This window comes from Pinus tabuliformis, chromosome 7, assembly GCF_031772625.1.
Source record: "Pinus tabuliformis cultivar Carrire ecotype Pingquan chromosome 7, CPIR1, whole genome shotgun sequence".
Lineage (NCBI taxonomy): Eukaryota > Viridiplantae > Streptophyta > Pinopsida > Pinales > Pinaceae > Pinus > Pinus tabuliformis.
In genome coordinates, this window is record NC_142293.1 from 1,697,164,513 (window position 1) to 1,697,188,520 (window position 24,008).

Consider the following 24,008-nt stretch of genomic DNA (forward strand, 5'->3'; position numbering starts at 1 on the left):
GAGGTAAGTACGTAAAGTCTTTGAATACTTGGATTAAAATGCTATTGTGCGAAAAGAGGGTTATGCAGTTATCTTGATGTTCGGGGCTATGCAAAGTGGAAAAGCTTACAAGAACGAAGGAAGTAAGGGACCAGAAACTAACCCCTTGATTTCATCTCCGCGAGGGGATGAGGAAGAGCTCTCGAAGGTCTTGTTGCGAAGTGCAATCCATCTGATAAGGCAAAGAATTCCACGAATACCACCCCCACCCACACTGCCACCAGCTTCACCGCCATCACCTCCATATTCACCCGTACCACCTCCTCCACCATCACGATTCAAAATGGCAAGCACAGTGAAGTTGCCTGTGTTCAAGGGTTTGGGAAATGAGGATTCAGACCAATTCTATTTTGTGGTAAGAGCCGTATGGGAAGTATAAGGAGTTACAGATGACAATATAAAGAAAATGACACTGGTTAGCGCCCTACAGGACCGCACGTTGACCTGGTATGTTAAGCACTCTAATGATAATCCAAATTCGGGAATCGCGGATATCCAAGAAGCGCTAAACAAAGAATTTAGTAGGCTGAAGTCTGAAGCACAGTCGATCATTGGATTCAAAGAGATCACGATGTTACCAGGTGAGACTCCTTGGGAGTTGGATCAGAGGCTGAAATGTACGATTCGTATGGCTAATATGATCTGACGGATGGACAACATCACGAATGGTTTGTAGCTTCGCTAACACCATATTTGAGGAGTGTGTTATCGTAACAGAAATTAACGACTTAGGCAGAGGCTCTAGAGATTGCGATGAGGTTGCATGAGACCCCGATGCAGGATCCTAACTTGGGAGTTCAGTAGATCCACGTGCAGCTGAAGAATTTATGCCTTGAAATGCAAAGTATGAAACAAGACAGGATAGCTCGACCAGGAGTGCGCGAAGAGGTGTGGTGAGTAAAATGCAACGGTTAGGGTCATGATAAGGACCACTGCTCGGTTTTCAAAAACTACCTTGCAGGAGGAGGACCGATGCCCTTAAGACTAGAAGCGCAAGCAAGACCTAGCGCAACACCTGCTTTGTGGTGCGCGATTTTTCAAATATCTAGAAAACATGCCACGAATAGTTGTCACTTGTTACAGAAGTATACGCAAAATTCGCAACAGTTGTTTTGCAATTTTTGTAGGTTAGTGGGACACGATGAGCGCACTTGTAGAAGCTATGAGTTAATAATGGATAGAAGTCCCACCTAGAGGGTTCAGGCCGAAACGCGGCCCCTTGACCATAATGCAAGATTGGGGCGAACAATATTTAGGGGCGCGGATGAGGCCGAAGCAGAGGAGGACGTGGAAGAGGTCGTGGACAGTTGATATGCTACAATTGCAGAGGGCCAGGACATTATGCCCTTGATTGCACAAATCCAACGCGCATGTCGTGTTTGTATTGCAACTTGTTTGATCATGAGATAGAAGATTATCCTACACTGATAGCTAGGATATGCGACAAAGGAGCGCTATCGCCCCCTGCCTGCCCCCCCCGACTCAAAACCTATAGATGATGAGGTCTGAGCTGTGCAAGGAAGATCCAAATGTGAACTTTGTGCTCCGAAGTGGAATCGCGATGGGAGATGACAAAGAAAAACAACCAGATGATAGTACTTGGGTTCGCAAAGCTCCGTCGAAAGAAGCAGAGTTTTATTTGGAGCGCACTCGGGAAACCTTCATGGAAGCTAAGAAGAGCTTTGTTGATGCCTCCACTTCAGGAAGCAAAGATAGACTAGAGTCAAATATGGACCCATCCATGCTCACAACATTCTTGGAAACATGTATGAGGTTACTACGCAACAGTAAGGCTGTAAAAGGGTTACAGGAACTCATTAACAGATGCGTTGGGACCGCGCCAGGAGAACTGCACATAGTCAGGAAGATCGGAAAACATAAGACAAGAACGGGAAGAGAAATGAGACTAACCGTGTAGATTGGAGAATATGAGATGGATCAAGTTATCTTGGATTTAGAATCGGATGCGAATGTTCTATCGAAGCAGACATGGGAGCAAATGGGGAGACCTACACTGCAGTGGTCTCCTATTCAGCTGCGAATGGCGAACCAACAGAAAATAATACCCATGGGGCAATTGCAGGGAATAACTATGGATATTGAGGGAGCGAGCACGTTGACAGACTTCGAGGTGATAGAGATTGTTGATAACAACAATCCCTACCCCGCGCTCTTAGAAATTGATTGGGCCACTGATATGAACGGGGTGATTAATCTGAAGAAGCGCAAGATGATTTTTGAAAAGAAGTCACTACTCATAATTATACCCCTGGACCCCACTGAAGGATCGCGCTTTATGGAGCCGATGCGCGACTATGAAAGTGATGATGATTTGGACTACATCTATAAGATAATAGCACGAATCCAGGACTAGGTGAATCCCACTACGGATGGGCAGATTGCATGGGAGCACGAAATCTGTTGTACTTTAGATTCAGATGAGGAGACGAAGCAATGGCAGAATCAATGACATGAGGTAACTACACTAAATTGTAATGTGATGGCAAGGTCGTTGTGCTGCGTATAGACAAAAGTAAGAGACTTGCCTACTTATGATGGCATAAGTGAGGTAGATACATTCTTGAATAAATTTGAAAGGGAAGTGCTAGAAAAGCAACACTTCCAGGCCTTGGACTGGGTATTGCGCGCTATGCCTACGAGGTGGTGGGGTACACACAAAGGGAGCTTTGACGACTGGCGCGAATGTAGAAGGATGATGCACACATGATTTGGAAAGACTAGAGTGCAATTGACAGATAGATACAATGGACGGGATAGTCCACGCACTCATTTGACTAGGTGGGTGCAGCCATATGGAAAACAACCTACGCGGATGCACATGAACTCCGTGTTGAAGTGTATGGTCAATAAGCATGTGTTGGTGGGGGTGGGAATGTGCAAATGGCTCTTAATGTTGGGGATACATTATGTAGGAAGAACAATCGTGCAAAAGGTTATCCATGCAGAAGCATTCAACAAGGTATGCAATGCACTGACCAAAATATCTAATGCACATCGAAGTGATTGGGACATACGCATAACCGCAGTATTATGGGCTTAAAGGAAGACATGCAAGAAACTGACGGGACAAACACCTTTTAAGCTGGTCTATGGAGTGGAAGTTGTAATTCTTATGGAATACATCGTGCATAGTCTGCGCATCACAGCACTCACAGGTATGATGGACCGCGGGGCCCTAGAGGAGAGACTCACGCAGTTGGAGGAGCTCAAGGAAGAACGATTTTTGGCTGGATTTCACCAGCAGGTCCAAAAGCAACGCGAAAAGGCTTGGCACAATCAACATATTAAGTTGCACACCTTCAAGGTGAATGATTTGGTGTTGTTGTATGATAGTAAGTTCGATAAATTCCTAGGGAAGCTCAAAATGCATTGGCTAGGACCATATGTTATTAAGGAGATCACAGATGTTGGCGCGATGCAGTTGGTAAAGTTAAATGGATAACTCTTACCAGTAAAAGTCAATGGTAGTTGTTTGAAGGCATACACAGGTGGCCTGGCCATCTGACTAGCCGACATAAGCATAGTCTTAGCACTCCAGGCAGCTAAAAGGAGGCGAGGGACTATAAACTACTCTTCCCAGGAGCTGCACGATGTCAGGTTTGCGCACAATAGCGAAGTGTCATAGGGTCTGCGACAACGCGAGGGTAGCTGCGCTGCTGTGTGGGTCAGCTAGAAAGTGACTGTTACAGTCACTATTCATGATGTGATGCTTGGTTTGAGACCAAATGGAGCAGGTGACAGGAATTTAAGGTGAAATTTATGGGCTAGATTCTTGAAAATTTGCCGCCAAGTGAGCATTAATGGACCGGTCAATTCAAATTCAAAAGGCGCTATAAATTATAAAGGGGTTTCCAACAAACAACACTTGGCAATTTGAAGACTAAGTTGTTGCATGCAAGACATTGATGAACCTAGACTTGTTCGATCTGTTGAAGGCGAATTCATTGTTTGAGAACTTACCTGAGTCGTTGAGAGAATTGTGGAATAACATTATGGCAGTGCCTGAGGAAGCCAAGGATACTAGAGAAATGACTGTTGAGGAGGTCGTGCAGGCCACAATGCAAGTGGAAGTCCCAGAAAGTGCTGGGATAGTCACATAAATCCCTAAATCGCCATGCACACCTAGACCTAAGAAAGACAAGCACGCTATGGTACCAGTGCATGTATCCCTGAGAAATCCGTGAAGGAATGGGCTTACCATGGAAGAAAAGGGGAAGTTGATCAATTTAGAAGTCGATGAGGAGGAAGACTTTAAAGAAATCCTAGTAGAGGAGGAGGAGGATGTAGAAGTGGAGGTTGACACCCAGGGTGCAGACACTCTTACTAGGTTGCCCGCATATGTTCCCCCGCAGAAGGGAAAAGCAAAGGTGCCCAAAGACATAGATGAGAGCAAGAGCTCTCTATAGACTCCGCTTCTCCCCAACGACATCAATTTTGATGGAGCGCACTTGGGGCGAGTGCCTGTACTAAAATTTGAAGATTGGGATCTTGCGGACCACAAGAAGTTCCCACATTTGGCAACCGCGTAGCTCATGCGCCAGAGGAAAGATGCGCCGACGGGAGTTATAGAGTTGGAGCCATGTAAGTGGCTAAGAGGTGTAGAAAAGGTAGGACTATTAAACCTGCTCTAGGTGTCGCATTACCATCGCACCCCAGTGACTATTTTTGTCATCAGGCAGCTGCTCTGCCTGGTGCATGATGGGTGCTTGTGGTTGGAGGAGCCCATCCCCATCACAGACCACTTAATTCATAGAATTACCTGGCTCCCTTGCAAAGGGGAGGACCCAACGAACATCTCGGAGGGTAAAAGTGATGATTTGGCCATCGCGAAGGCCATGAAGAAGAAGTTCAAGCTGGAGAAGAAGAAGAGAGGATACATAATTTCCAGCATCAACAATGCTACGGTCAAAGTCGTGACGCAAATATTGGTCGGAAAGGTTATGCAAAAGTGTCGCATGGATGAGGTGCCTGTGTCGGTGGTTGCACTTGCCACGCAATGTGCAGAAGGGGTCTAGTTTAACTGGGCAGACTACTTGTTTAGAGAGTTCCTTAAGAACTACCGCGAGGCACAGGAGAAGGGGAAGACTTTTCATTATGCGTGGCTGTTGTTGTCCATAGTGTTGGTGGCATGGGAATTTCCCAAGGACAGCCAGTTCCCGACGATTGCGTAGGACCTTCCAAAGGCAACAAAGTACGCTTCGCTATGGGCAACTAGAGATGCGCAGAGAATCAAGGACAATAAGATATTCTGGGTGTTCATGGAGATGAACATCAGAATGGGGATTAATTGTAAGCCACGGTTATCGCCCACGGTCTATAACAGTCTGCAAATCTTTGTGGAGTTCAAGGTAGATTTCCACCACATGTACATCAGGGTGAGGAAGGACCCTGCGATCACTTGGCACGAACTCCCTTATCTTGCGACGGATGATGTTATATTCGTCGTCCTTGAGTCCTGGTCGCTGGAGTGGTGTGCTCCAGCCAGTTCCACGGTGGAAGTAGAGAAGTCCACCACGCAAAGGAAAAAGGATGAGGCAAAATTGCAGATGGCGCAGTTGGTGCAGCTGGTAGAGAAGCACAAGAACGAAGTAGCAGCAGCCAAGGCATAGGAGGCGCGCGACACTGCGAAGGTAGCAGAAGAGCAACAGAAGACAGCAAAGGAGGAGTGAAAACTCCAGAAGTCGCCTTCGCCCGAACATGAAACAAATATAGAGCAAGGTGGCGCGAACCCACAGACAGCGTCCACACAGCTGAAATGATAGCGCCCAAGAGAGCAAGTAGGGCCGCGGAAGAAGTCGAAGGCTTCGTTGACTTCTTTTGGCCCGGTCACCCTCACTGAGGGGGATCTGCACGACATTAGGGAGACAGTGAGGGACGTCACCGTAGAGACCCTACAACAGTTCGCATAGGAACACCAGATGGTGTTGGGGGCTCTCCGAGCATAGATACAGGAATTGCAGGTGCGCACTCCACAAGCTGGCACTCTGTCAACTAGCCTCGCAGTAGGCACGTCCGCGGCTGAGGAAATGTTGCGTGCCAGAATGACCAACATTATAGTGCTGCCAAAGGGAGCACTCGTTACAAAAAATGAGGCTGACAGGCCTATGGTCAGTGAGCTGAAGAGAATCAGGATAAATATCGCTGCGCTCCCGAGGGAGACGCTCTACATTTTGCAGGATGGAGTTATTGCAGAACTGCGAGCCATGGAGGGTCGCGCTCTCCAGGTCATGAGTGAGAATTGCATCAACATTGAACAGTTGAGCCTACAGCGCAACGAGGTAGTGGAACAGAACCGACAACTAGTGTAGGTGGTTGAGGAAGCCTGCTAGATGGTCTCGGAGCTGGCCATCCAAGTAGAGGAACCAGTAGATGCACACATCTGGAAACTAGAAGCAGGGGTGTGCGAGGCAAAGGAAGGGATGGCTAAGGTTTAGCTGGAGCTGAACCCTCAAATAATTGAATTACAATTGAAAGCGAAACCTTTAACTCTGCCAGAGGTTAAGGAATAGCACGCCAGCGCGATTACAACAACAATAACAGAGGTCAACAATGCAGTGAAAGACTGCACAAAGCTGTTCGAGGAGTCATTCGAGGTTCTCACTACTCTGTAGGAGGACCCAAACATACAATGCCTAGAAACAGAGGTGCACGAGCTACAACAGAAATATGATGAAGTAAAAGGGACCGCGTAGACGGTTTCCCTTACATAGAGGCTTGCGCGGATGCAGCAGGAGAAAGTGCTCAAGGAGCAGGTGGATGCTGCTCGACATAAGGAAACAGTTTTGAAGGTGTGCTTACAACCATGGATTGATGAGGTGTACATCATTACTACATCTATTGAAGCAAAGCTCGTGCAGATGCAAGGAACACAGGAACAGATTCAAGGAGGCAGTTCAGCTACAACGGTCTCTGAACAATGCATCTAGGAAGTGCAGTAGACAATCGCTCAGTGCGCTACCAATCTTACTGTGATCCAAGTAGAGTTGGGAGGTCTTCACATAAAGATCTCTGCACCGATAGAGTGACTCGAAGGCGAGTCATGATGTTTGTGTTGGGGGCCTGTTGGGCGCGAGATCCCGCATGTAAAGACTCCACATTTTGTGGGCACAGAGTGCGTAGTTTGTAAAAGAGTCATAGGGTTGTCCACCCTCAATTTTGTAATGTAATGTCAGCCGTAGAGATCTACCCATGGTCCGCGGACCATGGGATTGTATAAATAGAGCGAGGCTCTAAGTAGTTAATAGATCAAAAGACAATGGAATAATAATGATAAGGATGAAAAATTGAGTCATATCTGAAGTGTAGAGTCTAGTGTTGGGTCGTAGAGGAGGATAAGGCTCTGCAACTGAGTGCACAGAGGCCTAGTAGTCTGCAGCTAAGTGCGCAAACCTCTGCAGTTGAGTGCGAAGGGCGAGTCGAGTATGTAACAGTTGGAAGTATAAATTGCACTTCTATTGTTTATATGATGTGTGAGTATATATGATTGTATTGATTAAGTGAATACAAGATATATATCTGTTTACGTGAAGTTGACTAACATCTATAAGAAGATAAGTAAGATACACGGTGTAGATTGGGGAAATAGTGCAGTTCATTGCCATAGCAGCGCGAAAGAATCTCAACCCCTGGTTAGGGCTGCGCAAAAGATGATTATAATAGATCACGAGGGTATTGAAGGTTAAAACAGTGTGCAAAGTAACCTGTGTGAAGATATGCACAGTTGGACTAAATCGACACCTTAGACATCTCAAGGGCGTGGAAACTTGGTTCCAGCATCCCCCCATACTGCTTCGGGTGAGACTTCAGTCCGTGCTCCACGGGCTGATGCCGAAAGGTCCAGTAGTGTAGGGATTTGTTTGGCTAATTAACTCTGAACCTGGGTCAGGCCCCCTCAAGCCAACAGTGCTAACTGGAGTCTTCTCCAGTTTTAGCGGGATTTCCTAGGGGAACATTGAATGGAGCATATCTTGAGCAATTTTTGACCAAATTGAGCTCAGAAAGAGGTTTTCTTGTCTAATTTGGACGTTCTGAACACATTGGTGCAAGTATCAGAAGCCATATAGATTTGTAAACATCATTTTTTCCAAATTGAGCTACTATAGAGGCCCAAGCCATGGAAGCTGAACCAAGGAGATGTAGCCCAGGACGAGTGAACTCCTTCATCAAAACACTGTGTTAATGTGTCTCTTTGATGGTTTGCTGCACTGTACATGTTTGTTGTTAAGTATTTGTTTCTGAAGCTATTTTTCTCATGAATGTATTTAAAAACTTAAGGAAATTTACCTGATTGTATGCACAAACAGCTAATGAAACCTCAACACAAGGAGCAATAAGCAAGCACATATTTATAAATTTGTAATTGTTATTAGCACAACAAAACTAATCATACAAAAACAGATCAAGTTGGTATCAGAGCAAAGGTTGAATTGATTTATTGCTTGAGTTTGTGCAATTAGGGTTTTATTGGTTGCAACTCCTAAGGTAATTCCTAGAAGAAGGAGAGCCACAAGGACACAATCTCTACCACCCAAAGTTCCAATTCCAGTTGCACTTGAAACTTCTCAAGTTTTGTCTTCAACTAAGATTGAAGAGGTACAAGCAGTACCAATTTCTGAGCCTGAATCCATAGCCATTATGTCTAGAGAAAGAGAGCCTAAAGGTCCCTCTTCAGAAGAGGAAGAATTCAAGAAAGCTTTCTATACTTTGATTGAGATGGTTAAAGTCCTCAATGAAGAAAGAAACATTAGAATGGTTGGAGAGAGTTCTAAACCTCCAGATGGAGAAGGAAGCTCAAAGGAAAAAAAACATGAGAAGAAGGATTCCAAAGGGAATGGTGGAAATCCACCTCCATCTCCACCATCCTCATCATATTCCTCATCATCTCCATCATCTCACATGGCATCATCGTCCACTACCACCATTGAAACTGCCCATACTCATTCCAGGACCCCAAAAGTAAAGATTCCGTTACTGAAATTAGACATAAAATTCGAACTTCCCATGTACAATGGGGAGGTGAATGTAGAAAAGTTGGACAATTGAATTCGACAGTTGGAGGTATACTGCAGAATTGAGAACCTTCAAGAAGATGACATAAAGATCCAGTTGACTTCATTGAGGCTAGAAGGAGCTACACTAGTTTGGTGGGAAGCAAAGACTCAAGAGGAAATGAGAATCCATGGTAAGATATCCATCACTTGGGTTGAATTTGTTTGTGAAATTAAAAGACAGTTTTATCGTTTAGCCTATATGCAAAAAGCCATTATGAGTTTGTAGAATTTAGGCACCTTAAAGGCCAAATAGTTCAAGATTATACACATGATTTTAGGAAAAGGGCTTTGTTATTAGGAGTGGATTTGAATTCCCAAGATACACTGTTGAAGTATATTGGGGGTTTACATTCCTATCTTAAACACACTATTCTTATGTTCAATCCAACTAATTTAGTTGAAGTATGTGTGCAAGCCACACATCTTGAATATAGATGAAATAACACTTATGAAGAGAGTGGTAATAAAAGCCACCTAAGGGTAAGGAGAAAGAGAAAGGAGGAAAATGGAAAGGGAAGAAAAAATGCAAGTGTGAAGAAATAAGGGGAGAAAGTTATATGTAAACACAGTTCAAAAGAGGGACATAATGAGGATCATTGCTGGAAACTCTGTCCAGAAATGAGCCCAAATAAGTTCAACAATAAAGGGAAATAGAAAATGACTGCTATCACTCAAGAAGATTTAGGTTTTGAATCAGGTGATGAAAACAAAATCACTATCATGGGAATCAAAGGAAAACAAGATATTGCAAGCACTAGTTCACAAAACTGTAACACTACTACTACTTTAGATGAAAAGAGACGAATTGATTTATTTCGTGTTAGGGTCATATCTAAACACACCAAGATTGACACACTCTTCGATAGTGGGTCACAAGCGAATCTAATCTCTGAAGACTTAATCAACAGATTGAATCTTGAAACTGTACCTCACCATAAACCATACCATTTAGGATGGATAACAAGAGATACTAGTTTACAGGTTACAAGAAAATGTTTGTTTAAGTTTGCAATCACTGCAAATTTTGTTGACGAAGTAGAGTTAGATGTGGTACTGCTTGATATTTTAGGTGTGGTTTTGGGTAGTCCATATTTTTATGACCGGAAAGAAGTCTTTTACCACCATGAAAACAAGTATCACTTGTTCAAGGATGGTGTGGAGTATATAGTGGGAGCCCATCACAAAAATTTAGACATATTAGTTGTTAATGCAGGGCATGAAAAGAGATTGTTGAATTCAAGTAAAAGTTTAGTACTTCTCATGTTCAAGCCAAATGATGATATTGTTTATGAAAATGTTGTTGCATGTAATGCAAGTTTCAATTCTGATTTGGTTGGTTCATTTCATCAGAGTGATGAAGTATTTCAGGTTGTGAAAGAATCGTCCTTCAAGGAGAAAGAAACTTCACATGAAATATCTTTGCAGCAAGAGGTATCTCTTTGTGATGTTAACATGCAAGGGTTGAAAAATTTGCAAAGTGTAGAGACACCAATGCAATGCAAAAGTTTGTTAAACAATGGGCTCATTCAATCATCCCTTACGCCATGTTATGCACCGATGGTTATGGTGCCAGAGAGGAATGGTAAGCATTTCAAGAAAGAGGACAAAAGGAGTAGTTTTCGCCAAAGCAAAGTTGTAAAAAGAGGTCAGTGCAATAATAGACATAACACCAAACAAGAATGGTTTGTATGGCTTTTAATATTGTATGTTCTTTGTAGCACTTCTATTACATACATGTATTTGAATTATTGCAAAAAAGAGTCATTTCTTGAAGAAATTGTCCACATGGGTGAAATAAACATGTTTAGAAAGTTTTCTTATGCACATGTCATCTATGAACGAAAATTGTTTGATGTTTTGAAGATATCAAGGTACAAGTTGGGCTTCACTTCTTTGATGCATTTGGGCCATGATATTGGAAGAGGTAAGTTGAAGGCAAGCCTCTCCAAGTTGGATGCCACTGCTGATTAGTCAACGCCCAAGATTTTCACTTTGATAAGAGGCTTGTTGGGAGTAACCCAATGTTGGAGGAGAGTTTTTGTTGACATTTCTTCTTTCGAAGCTCCTTGGCATGCATTGTCAAGTGTGTGCAAAGTCTTCCAGGGGGGAGACAAACAACAAGAGGCGTGTGTTGCTTCAAATCAAAATACCAGTTCAATTCTTTTTTATGCTCTTTCAAACTTGAAAGGTTCAATTGAGTTTTAGGTTTATGCAAGCAACTTCACCATCTTATTTCATTTAGAAGATTTCCACGGTGTAAATATTAAGTTGCAGCGATCCATGCACTTTCATTGGATGGTTACTTGTCATAATATCACTTGGTTCGAAGGTACAAAAGAGGTATAAGAAGCAAGTTCATTGTTATGCCTTTTGGGCCTATTGGTTATGTAACTATTGTATTCAGGCATCATTATGTTTTACATGAAAGTTATGATAAAAAAAAACTTGATACTTTCAAGATGTACAATCGGGCTTGAGTCATGTAAACCAAGTAGTGAAATTTGTCATCCATTTTCATTATATTTTGTTATGTTGTCTTGGTAAGAAGGATGTTTCTTTTGATGGTGACATGGACAAAACCATGAGTTTCTATGAACGATCAAAAATGGTGCAACACACAGTGCAATATCAACTTGAAAAGGGCAAATACAAGTACATGTATTATGTCAATCACAGGGTTCAAGTCGACGGTGCAAGCTGGTGTCAGTTTTGCAAAAAGAGGCTTCAAGTTGTTGAACAAGGAAAGAATGTTAATATTTCACATATTGAATGCATTCCTACAGAATTTCTGAATTAGTTTCAATGAGATGCCATCCATGACAGAAGAATGGGGTCCTCAAGGCAAGTGAATGTTGATTTCCTTAGAGAGGAGCTCAAGGAAACAAATTTGTCAAAATCCAATTGGATCGAGCTTGGAAAGGTGAGGGGGATCAGATAATAATGATCTTTTGGGGTCCAAAAGGCTTCTAGTTGGGAGGAATGATCAAGTGCTCAGTTTTTAGCTCAAAAATCAAAGTTCTTAGATTGGCTTGAAACTTGTATGATTGCGTCTGTCTCGTCAAGACGGTCGCAACGCAATTTGTTTCACTGAAAACTAAGTCTGGATGAAGGAGAAAAGGCCTGCTATTCATTTTCCTAAACAACTAAAAAAATTGCAGAACATGACAGAATGATGACATTGTAGTACAGTCAGCATGATGAGAATCTACTTCAATTTTTTCCCAATGACGCTATGACAAGTGTCACTTCAGGATTCGCTAATTTGGTTGTGTGAAGGTGAAATTTCCCAATGTCATCCAAGTTTGAATTATTGGGTCATGGTGAATATTATGTGTAAATTGTATATATCTATATATATATATATATATTATTTTATATGATTTAAAATCATATTATATATATATATATATATATATATATATATATATATATATATATATAGATATATTATACAAATTCCAAACTATATCAAATATGCATATATATTTGAATGACGCATTTTAATATGGTATGGTCAAAGTTGAAATATATCCAAAGTCCAAGCATCGAATATATTTGGTGGGCAAAATATATGAAGGGACGAGCGGAGGGTGGGTTGAACTTGTGACCTCCCCCTCCCAACTCCATCACAGAACCGTTGAACCATCGGCAGGTCTTGTTAAACGATGTCCACCATATGTCATTTAAACTTACCGTGTTTTATGACAACAGGAGTGGAGGGAGCAAACCCCATGGGCCAGCTCCCTCGCCACACGATCACACCTTATAACTGAGGGCCAACGCTAAACGGATAAGCGTGCTTAGCGCCGCTAATCCTGTTTAATTTAATTAATCTGAATTTTAAGATGGCGATAGTTTTGGAGGCGCGCCAAATTCGGCGAGATTTCCAATTTTGGCAGTGCTAACTGGAGTCTTCTCCAGTTTTAGTGAGGTTTCCTAGGGAAACATTGAATGAGGCATATATTGAGAAATTTTCGACCAAATTGAGCTCAGAAAGAGGTGTTCTTGGCTAATTTGGACATTTTGAACACATTGGTGCATGTATCAAGATCCATAGAGATTTGTAAACATCATTTTTTCCACATTGAGCTACTATAGAGGCCCAAGCCATGTAAGCTAGACTAATGAGATGTAGCCTAGGAGGGGTGAACTCCTTCATCAAAACACCGTGTTAATGTGTCTCTTTGATGGTTAGCTGCATTGTACATGTTTGTTGTTCAATATTTGTTTCTGAAGCTATTTTTCTCATGAATGTCTTTAAAAACTTAAGGAAAGTTACCTGATTGTATGCACAAACAACAAATGAAACCTCAACACAAGGAGCAATAAGCAAGCACATATTTATAAATATGTAATTATTATTAGCACAACAAAACTAATCATACAAAAACAGATCAGTCTCCATGTGTGAGAGAGAATCAATGAGAGTTTATTCTCCACCTTCTATGTATGCACCTCCTCCTCTCAATGATCTAACTATCTACCCCCTTCTTAGTTCCATACCATTCAAACCGTTTGACAACTTATCCCATGGTTATCTTAAAATTTTTGTCCTCTTCTTGCTTGTTGTTGGAGCTAGAGGACACCTGGACCTATTATATTCCTTTAAGTTAAATTTGTTACACAATCAACCCATTTAGAACCACTCAACCAACTAGGACTATTATTTAAAAGAACCCATTCCTCAAACAATCTCCTCCCTTAAGAAATCTGGAATTTGTGTCCCTTTCTCTCAACCCTTTAATTAATTACAATTTATTTACAATGGAAAAATATTAATCAGGGGATGTCTCACACACGCGCACACAATGCATTACCATTGTGTAGGAAGAATGTTGGGGCTCGACTCACATAATGTATCCCCTTGCTGATAGACTCAAATCAATTTTCTATGACAATAAATTGATGGAAATTCGACCATAAACAATGGTACTGGCCTGGCAGAGCAGGATCACAACATATTTCCAAGCAACTGGATAGATACCTAGTACACGAAGATCTACTCAAGAGAATGGGTCTTCTTCAATTGGAGGTCATGAAAACATACATTTTGGATCACCTGCCCATCACTTTATTATGGAGGAAGGAGGAGATGCGATTGTGTATGCCCTTCAAATTAAATTGTATCTAGCTCGAAGATGTTAATTCCCTGATTCGGGATTTCTGGACTCAATACAGGGATGCAGATAACTCTCCCATGCAGGTTATATTTGGGAAGCTTCATGCTTTAAAACCAGAGGTAAGGAAATGGGAACGCGGGAAAAAAAATATTATGATTAAGGAGTTAGTTGACATTAAAATGGAGTTGGAAAGACTGGGTATGATACTGGATGTGGGGAACCCTACCCCAGAAATCATAAATAAAATCAAAGGCTTGGAGGCGAAGAAACAAAAGATCCTTCATATACAGGAAGTTACCTGGAGATTGAAAAGCAGGGCACTATGGTTAAAACAGGGGGACAGGAACACCAAAATTTTCCACAAATATGCAAATTTTAGAAGACATGTAAATACCATTTGGAGCATAAAGGACTCTAGCGGCATCATGGTACATACTCTACCAGAAATTCAATAGGTGGCAGTAACATTCTTCGAGGATGCCTACAAAACAAGAGGGGGCACAAGTATTGAGGACCAGATATTGGGGCCTAATTCATATCCCACCATGTTTGATTCAGATAAAAATGAGGAATTATATAAGGCTGTAAATCTAGAGGAAGTCCACTCGGTCCTTAAATATTTTACCAAGGATAAATGCCCAGGACTAGATGAATGGATGGTTGAGATCTTCCTGCACTTTTTTGATTTAATGGGACCGGACTTGGTGCGGATGGTTGAAGAGTCTGGGCTTGGAGGACACATCATTGGGGCAATCAACTCCACATACATTGCTCTTATTCCAAAACATGGTGAATCAGGGACCTTCACTAACTACAGACCCATCTCACTTTGTAACCTGGTGTACAAGCTTATCTTTAAAATCATTGCACTCATAATTAAGCATACCCTGTCCACCTACATTTCCCCAGAGAAATATGGTTTCCTACAAGACAAACTGATACATGATGCGGTTGCTACTGCACAGGAATGCATGCATTCCATTCGCACAAAGAATATGGAAGATGTTGTCATGAAGGTGGATTTGCAAAAAACATATGACAATGTTGATTAGAAATACCTTCGCATTGTTCTACATAGATTTGGCCTAGAAATGCATAACATTGAGTGGATTATGGCATGTGTTACAACAATCAGATATGCGGTCATTATTAATGGATATCCTACAGGCTTCTTTGGGGAACGCAAAGGACTATGACATGGATGCTCACTATCACCATTGCTATTTATTATGATCATGGATGGCCTCAACCACAAAATAAAAAATGCATGTTTGGAGGATGACTTCCAAGCACTCATGGTGGGCCATGACATTAGGATCTCACACAACTTCTTTGTAGATGACATACTTGTTTTTGGCATGCTTTCTAGGATGAAGTGGACTACTTTACATAACATATTCTACAGGTTTGGCAACGCTTTAGGGCTACTTATGAATAAGGGAAAATAATTGTTATTATATGTGAAGGGACAACATGAGGATATTGAATATATTGCAAACCTATTTGGAGTGGAAGCAAAACCGATCAGCTCAGGTTTAAAATACTTGGGTTTCAACATTAAGCCAAATAATTATAGGGTCAATGATTGGTTATGGATTGTCGACAGATTCCAAAAAAATATCTCTGGATGGGAACATAGGTGCTTAACTCTCGGTGGTAGAGTCACCCTCACATAATCAGTCCTACAACAATTAGCGGTATATTGGGCACATCTTTACTGTCTCCCTGTCACTATCACTAGAAAAATTAATGGTATAATGGCAAAGTTTATTTGGGCAGGATCCGAAAAATCCTTCAAATTCCACCTCACCAAGATGGAAAATCTCACCATGCCTAAGAGTTTGGGAGGCTGGGGGATTCTGAATATAAAACTTTTTGGTTGGGCCCTCCTGATTAAATCCTTATGGCGAGGGTTATTTGGTAAATGTCTATGGGGAGATATCATCAGATCCAAATATTTAAGGGGCATTAAGGTCACACACTGGATGAGAGGGGGGCTTATAGGAAAACCTATTGGATCCACCATATAGATCAGTTTCAATAAGATCAAGTTTTGGCTATTGAAACAAACATGTTGGATATTTGGCTCGGGGAAGGAAATCATTATTGGCAGGGATCTTATCCTAGGCATAGGGATTGAGATGCATTATTCTAAATCCTTTACACACAACCTAAACTCCAAAGGGTACTTTTACTTCGCACAGACAATCAAAACATGGTCCGGTATCACTCCAATATGGAAAAGGGAAAACGAGTTTGGATTGACAGGGGATGTTTCTGAGAGCTGGGATAGACTACTCAATGCGCTACACAATTCCAAAATTTGCAAAGATGATATTGGTGATCAGATTGGGTGGGATGGGAGATTAATACGGGGCTCTATCTCTGTCTCAGATGCCTATCTATACATATGCTGCAACATACACAATACACAAAACATAAGCTGGTTTGCCAGATTCTGGAAGGTCCAGATCCCAATCAAGATCATTCTATATACCTGACTTGCATGGAAAAATAAGACATTGACTTGGGAAAATATAAGGAGGAGAGGCATAAATGGACCAGGACAATGCACCTTATGCAAATTGAAGGAGGAGAACAATTTACACATCCTATTGCTTTTCCTAGTTGTTGTACATGTATGGAATAAGATCTCTTTTTTACTCTCTTTCACTCATATTGCACATGTGTCTATTGAAGCTTGCTTGATATGGTGGAGCCGATGGGTCAAAAGTAAGATGGAAATCCCCCTTGTGATATTTTGGGAAATCTGGAAGGCAAGGAATTATATTATTTTTGAGGGAAAAACTCTTAATGTAGACCAAATGATCAACAACATTCTCTCATGGCTGAGACCACTGATGGTGTCCAATATTGTGCCTCATACAATCACTCTTAGAAAAAATGGCCCGATTATATCCTTCCCGGCTGGTTACTTTGATGGTGCAGAACAAGGAAAAATTTGTGGATGTAGGGTGTGGATTCACATCAACCATAACCAGTAATATAGAATCCATTGGGCAGGAGGAAGAGGGACTAACATGAGAGTTGAAGCAATTGCCCTCTAGGGGTTATTATAGTTCACAAGATTCCTTGATATTCAGAGACTACAGATCTATGGAGACTCACAAGCCATTATCAACCACGTGTTGGGAACTTCCACTATTTCCCATCCACATCTACAGGGTTGGCTTAGGAACATTATATATCTCAAAGGTACATTTCAAAATGTTTCCATACAACATATACACAGGGAATTTAATATTATTGCAGATGCCATGTCTAAGCTGGGTATTATGGACTCCACTGGAAGCTTGCATATCACTCTGGAGATGGATGACAACTCTATGGATGTTGGCAACATGCCACTCCCTGGTTGATGGTCTTCTGTTGGTGATTTTAGTTTGTGTTTTTCTTTGTCTTTCACAGTATGGTCATAAATGACACCATACATTATTTTGGTTTTTTCTCTTACTATGTCCTTGTAATACACTGACTTATGATGGCCTATATGTTGCAATTTTTGGTTCTCATATATGGGAAATTAGTTTTGGGTACTTGCTTCTGCCTGAGGCCTTGGAGGATCTACTCTCTGTTGGTTACTGTTTTATATTTGCTCACTCTAGCTCACATGTTGAATTGCTCACAAATGATGAACTTGATATGTAGCTTCCAATTGGACAATATGTACTGGTTTATTTCATATATTAATATAACCAACATTTTTTTTTACTGAAAAAATAAAATGCATTAAAGAAAACTTCTCACACACACAATGCATTAAAGCAAGTTTCACACACATACACAATGCATTTAAGAAAATGTCTTCCACCCACACACATATAATGCATTAAAGAAAAAATCTCTCCTATAATTGATTATTACCAAACTTTATCAAATTTGCTTAAATAAAATATATTTTTTTTCAAAATTTAAATAATTTTTTGGACCAAAAATAATTTAGAATCAAATCTTAATGACATACTTACCAAAAATTACCCCCCACCAAAAAAATCATTTCATTTTTATTTTAGGGGTCGCTCACATTATATAACTCATTCAGTATTTGTGTTTGACCAAAAATTTATGACGCTTATGCATAGTTTAACATTAGGAATTCAATTTTTGTTATTTTATTATTATTATTTAAATTTATTTATTTGTAGAGTGATTGGTTGAGGTCTTATTATGGGTTATTTAGTAACTTCCATTTCTATTAGTTACTAATTTTTTGTTTTTAGTTTTATTTATTTATTTATTTATTTTTTCTATTTTCATGAATTATAATTTTTTCACAATATTTTCAATTTAAAATGACTTATTATTATATTAAAAATATATTTTAATAAATTTAATTATAAACAATTATATAAAAATAAAAAACATACAAATATATATGTGTTAATATAAACAATATTAGTTAGTCATATCTCTTAATTTTTTGTGATGACATTCAACAATACGATATTTTATTAATTGTTTTATTTTTGTGATTAAATTTTTGTCTTTATTATTTTTTGTTTAATTAAATTATATTTAAACTAAACGACAAATACTAACTACTGTATAACCTTGGTTAAACATTATAAGTCATATCTCACTTTTCTTATTAAAAAATCATAAAATTAATAACAATAAAATTATATTCATAATCCTAATACTATAAAACTCATCTTATATTAATTTGATTTCACTCACAATAATATCACAATAAAATAAAATAATTCAATTATATATAGTTACATTTATTCTATTAATTAAATAAAAGACTATTAACGTGTTATTATAGTTTAAATCACACACATCCAACATGATATGAATATATCCATAAATATTCTAATATAATATTATTAATTTATTGCTATTATTCTTTAAACTACACCTAGCGTAATATGAAATATTCTTTTATATAGAACCATGGTGGATGTAACTTAACTGCACTGATTCTCAATTGCTTTTTAGGCGTCTTAATGCAATTTTTAATTTTTATAAAGTGATAAACAGCTGTCTTGATTTAGTGAGGTGGGATAAAAGTGCCTTGATTTAACCATAAATACTCTATTAGTTTGGCCATAAATATATTTGACTTTACTTCTGAAAATTATCCATGTGCATTGGAGAATAATAAAAGCCATAAATATATTTGACTTTACTTCTAGAAATTATCCATGTGCATTGGAGCATAGAATTTGATGGATAATTTGTTTGTCAGGGTGATTTGATGTTAAATAAAAATAAATAATATTTTCTTAAATATTGTTAAAATGAAGGTTAAGTTACTTGGTTTTGAAATTCCAATTTTAGCTGTAAATTAGAAAGCCATATGATTCTAATAGAAATAGAAATAGTTAATATTTTTCAAAAGCAGGTTATAAATTAATTCAGAAAATAATGAAAATTTTGGTAAGATTATAATAAAATTCGGCATAATTTTCTTAAAATCTTAGTTCAAATTTAAGGATTTTGGGTGGGAGGGGTTGTTGATGGTAGTGAATCTATTTCCACTCTAAAAAACAATCTTGGTTTAAAAAAAAAATCAACAGATTCTGGTAAAAAAATCTGCCATCAATTGCTTGGAATCTGAGTAAAAAATTTCAAAAAATCTACTAATAACATGTTGAATAGACATGTTTTTATAGTAAAAATATTTTCAACGCCCTCATAAATCTCTAAAACACCCCATTTCCAAGATTTTCTCAAAAAACAATCTAATTAAACTACTGCTCAAAAATAATCTAATTAAACTACTGCTCAAAAATCTGAGTGGCGAATTTGTGGTGTCCCTGGACAAGGCCTTTTCAAATATCTGAAAATGGGCATTAGTTTTTCAGCACTATCAGGTTACTTTATTTTGAAATTCCAAACCTAGGTACGGATCGAAATTCCAACCCTAGGTACGAAAGAGAAAGAAAGCTATATGACGTAACAGGTAAGGTCTTTTCATGGCAATTTTTATTTTTTACCCTATAGGAATTTTAATGCGGCCTGACATGGGACCGCATTAAGGCGATACAACACGCCGCTAGGTGATGAGAGAGAAAATAAAAACAGCAGCGTGTTGTATCGCCTTAATGCGGCCCCATGTCAGGCCGCATTAAAATTCCTATAGGGTAACAAATAGGAATCGCCGTCTTTTCATTGTGCTGTGGAGAATATTTTGGTTTGGAGTGGGATCCAACTGATCTTCAAAGGTATGGAAAAAAATGATCTTCCTAGCGTGAGTATAGTTGCACTGTGTATTGGCAACCAGTCATTCCCAATTGAAGTTTTCAATTTTCGTTTCTGACAGCACCCATAATGAGATTGAGGCTTTTCAGTGAGAAACCATGGAAAAAAATGGCAGCAGATCAGTTTGCTCTCTCCAGAAGATAATATCAATGTCTTTGGTGCTCCGAATGCTTGTTCAGATGCCTCTGTCTCCTCTGCCTGCCATTGCTAAAGCTAATACTGATACCAACGTTCCTCCAACAGTTGAAACCCAAGAAGTCGATATGACATCGCATAACCTCCAAAACCCTCCATCCCCTCCTCATGCCCCGATTTCCTCCTCTCCTGGTGTTCCAATACCTGTAACGCAAGGCGGATTTTCTAAATCTTCAATTGCTGCTAACGATAATAATGTTGCCGATGATGGTCAGCTTCAGCCTTCAGGGGATGCCTTCCTCATCTTCAGTTTTGAGGGAAGGGACGAAAGATATGATAATGAAAGGATCTGAATTGATAGTGGAAACCTCCTATATCATGTGCTTCTTTCAAATTGATTCTTCCAAATTTATCAGGTGAGCACTTCATATTTTTTTATCTAAAAGATTTAGCAAAACCCTGATCTATTGAGTGTTTCTTTCTTGTTATGTTAAGGTATATCTATTATATGCTTGTTCTTTTTTTCCACCCATATCTTTTTCCAGCACTGTCATTATATTCGATTAACATTATATAAAGATGGAAACATTTCTTCCCAAGGGTTGTAACATTTCCCGCAACAATGAATATTGATTTCTCTCTGTCTGAACTTTTGATTCGTTAAGCGCAGAAAAATGCCCAAGTCAAAATGTATTAATGCTATTTTTTTCATATTATTTACCATTTTATTTTATTAGCATTACATATGTGTCAAACCTCTCTTCTATCCCTGTGACATTCCATTGTCTAGGGTTCTTTGTCTTTTTAAATCTCTGTAAAGAGTATTTTATAGAGAAACTCATTTGAGCAATTTTTCCTTGTGTGTAGGTTTCTTTGTCCTATGCAAATTTATATCGACAAAATTTTGCATAGGGATCTGTTTGAACAACTCTGGCTGAAAAATATGAAGAAGGCATAAAAGTTGCGGCTCCTAATCTCTGGTCGTGACAAAGTTGTGCATACTCTATTCGCTATGAAATGCCTTCCTAATACAGAAGCTATGGATCTTTCAATGAATGAATTGTATTATAAGACAGATGGCACAGAGGAGCAAATGAATTTCAGCCACATTTAACAAGATATTCGAGATATGTGGTGGAATTCCATGGCATTCCACTATACCAACCACATTTATGGGATGTAACGAAAACGAACAAAAAAATCATGGTATAGTAATGAAAGAGAAAGACAGATGGAATGCTATTTTTTGATTGGCCATCTTTCTAAGATTATGAAAGATCCATTTCTGGATATTTGCTCGGTTGTGAAAGAGTCTGAATTGAATATGTGGGAAAAAAGAGCACTGGTAACCAAAGACACAAACAGCACAGCAAGGGTTTATCAAAATTGGTTGTGAAAATGCAAAGAGATTAATGTTCAGAGCGACAGGTGCAAGTCAAATTGAAGAGTTTTGTATAACTTAATTCTCATGACTGATTCAATTGATTTAATAATCGGCATGGAGGACCTTCAAGGGATCAAAGGCATCTGGTTAAGTGGTAATAACGATCCATTCTAGATACCCATGTATATATCCATGAGAATTATTCATTGAGAATTCTTGCACTTGGAAATTTGACAAAAGTGGAGTGAACATGTAATAGACAGAAGTTTTTTGTCCACAAGGGCAGTACCCCTATTTTCCCTTATGGTCAAGGAGTTGAGATACTTGAGTTTAATGTGTCTACGTAAAAGGACTTGGAATACTTAAAAGGACTTGGAATACCTGACATAAATTCACGAGTTAGCTGAGTTTGTTATAATTTTGTTATCCCTTCATCAATTCAGGGTACAAACCTGTGAAAATCTACTTAAGAAGCAAGTCTCTTTCGCATATGTGGTCCTTTATTCTTTAGTTAAATGTTTCCAGAATTTTGATTCCGGTATGTTAATGTTTTATTAGTTTTAATGATCTGATTTTAATTTTTACTTGTAAATTGCATAATTTGCAGATGCCTTCGAGTCTGTAAGACATGGAATTAAATGAAAAGTTACTTTTCCATGTTTTTAAAATCTCATCCAATGAACATATGCTGCTTCAGAATTTGCTTATTTGTTTTTTTTCTTTCAGAATTTGCTTATTTGTTAGTAATGAGAATGATCCACTTTGTGGAATAAAATGTCTGTCTCAAGAACTCTTTTATATATACATCGGTATATTGGTTGAAGATTCAATCTACAATGCAATTGATTCCATTAACTACCAAGATCAATTTCAAAGCTTCAGTTTTTAAGAGTATTGAAAATGAATTACTGTTCGAGTTTGAGGTAATTGTCAAAGATATTGAATGATTGAGAACAGTATTGAAAATGAATTACTGTTCGAGTTTGAGGTAATTGTCAAAGATATTGAATGATTGAGATCTTTGCAAGAACGCATTTTTTTAATGGAGAAAACTACCAGGATCGATATTAAAGCTCACATCTTATAGTCCTGAGAATTGATCACTTTTCCAATTTGAGTTTGGGGCAGTTGTCAAAAGATTTTAATTCACATTAGTCCTTTCCTTTATTGAAGTTGGATTCCAGGGTTTTGATCTAATTCCAAGTGTAGTGTCAAATGATGTCATATATCAAATCCACTGGTTAGTGTTGAGCCTGGTTGGACATACCTTTGTCTTTTCTGTTTTATTGGGTGTCATTGGTTGGACATGTCTTTCTCGAGCGTTTCATGGTGCTTGTCTGTCTGACCAAGCACAGCTGGAGCAGGAACTTTGTGAAGAAAGTAACGAGGGGGCTTTAGATGCCCCCTTTCACCGAGTTAGCAGATACTTTTGTATTAACTGCAACAGAGGCTTTGGGCTTATCTACAATGAGAATATTAGTGCCTCCTTCTCGAGTTGGAGTAGAAATTCTAGTACGAATCTTTGATAAATTTTACCAAATGGTTTATCATTAATCAACGACTCCAAAGAGAATCCCATCCAGATATAAAAGTTCTGGAGGTCTTAGCACCACAACGACTCCAAAGATCACCTGATCCACGTATAAAAGCTCTGAAGGTATTAACAGTGTACGTATTGAATTAAAAAAAATCAATGACATTATATATTTAAACACAAAATGATTAATGATGTGGATATTTTGCATCTGATTTAAGTCCTCTTTATTACACGTTAACAACTTTTACTTATTTTTTATAATAAATACAAAGTATTTAATGATAGGATCTCTTGCATATAGTTTAAGTTGAACCTTTCTGAACATTCTGTTTCTTTATAATACTTAAAAAATGCATGATTTTGGATCCCTGTTTACATAGGTTAGGTTTTGAGGTCCCAACTCTTGAAACTGGATTGAGAACGATAGTTTACATATATTAGGTTTTGAGGTCTCAACTCCTTAACCAGGATTGAAAATGAGAGATACATATATT

At 39.0% G+C, this 24,008-nt stretch overlaps 1 long non-coding RNA gene across 1 annotated transcript; it reads left to right on the plus strand.

Moving 5' to 3' along the window:
- Positions 1-20,365: 20,365 nt before the first annotated feature.
- LOC149255056 (uncharacterized) lies at positions 20,366-21,762 on the plus strand. The gene is made up of 2 exons (XR_016266326.1): positions 20,366-21,009; positions 21,461-21,762. It is a non-coding gene; the product is annotated as an uncharacterized LOC149255056 (long non-coding RNA).
- Positions 21,763-24,008: the final 2,246 nt, after the last annotated feature.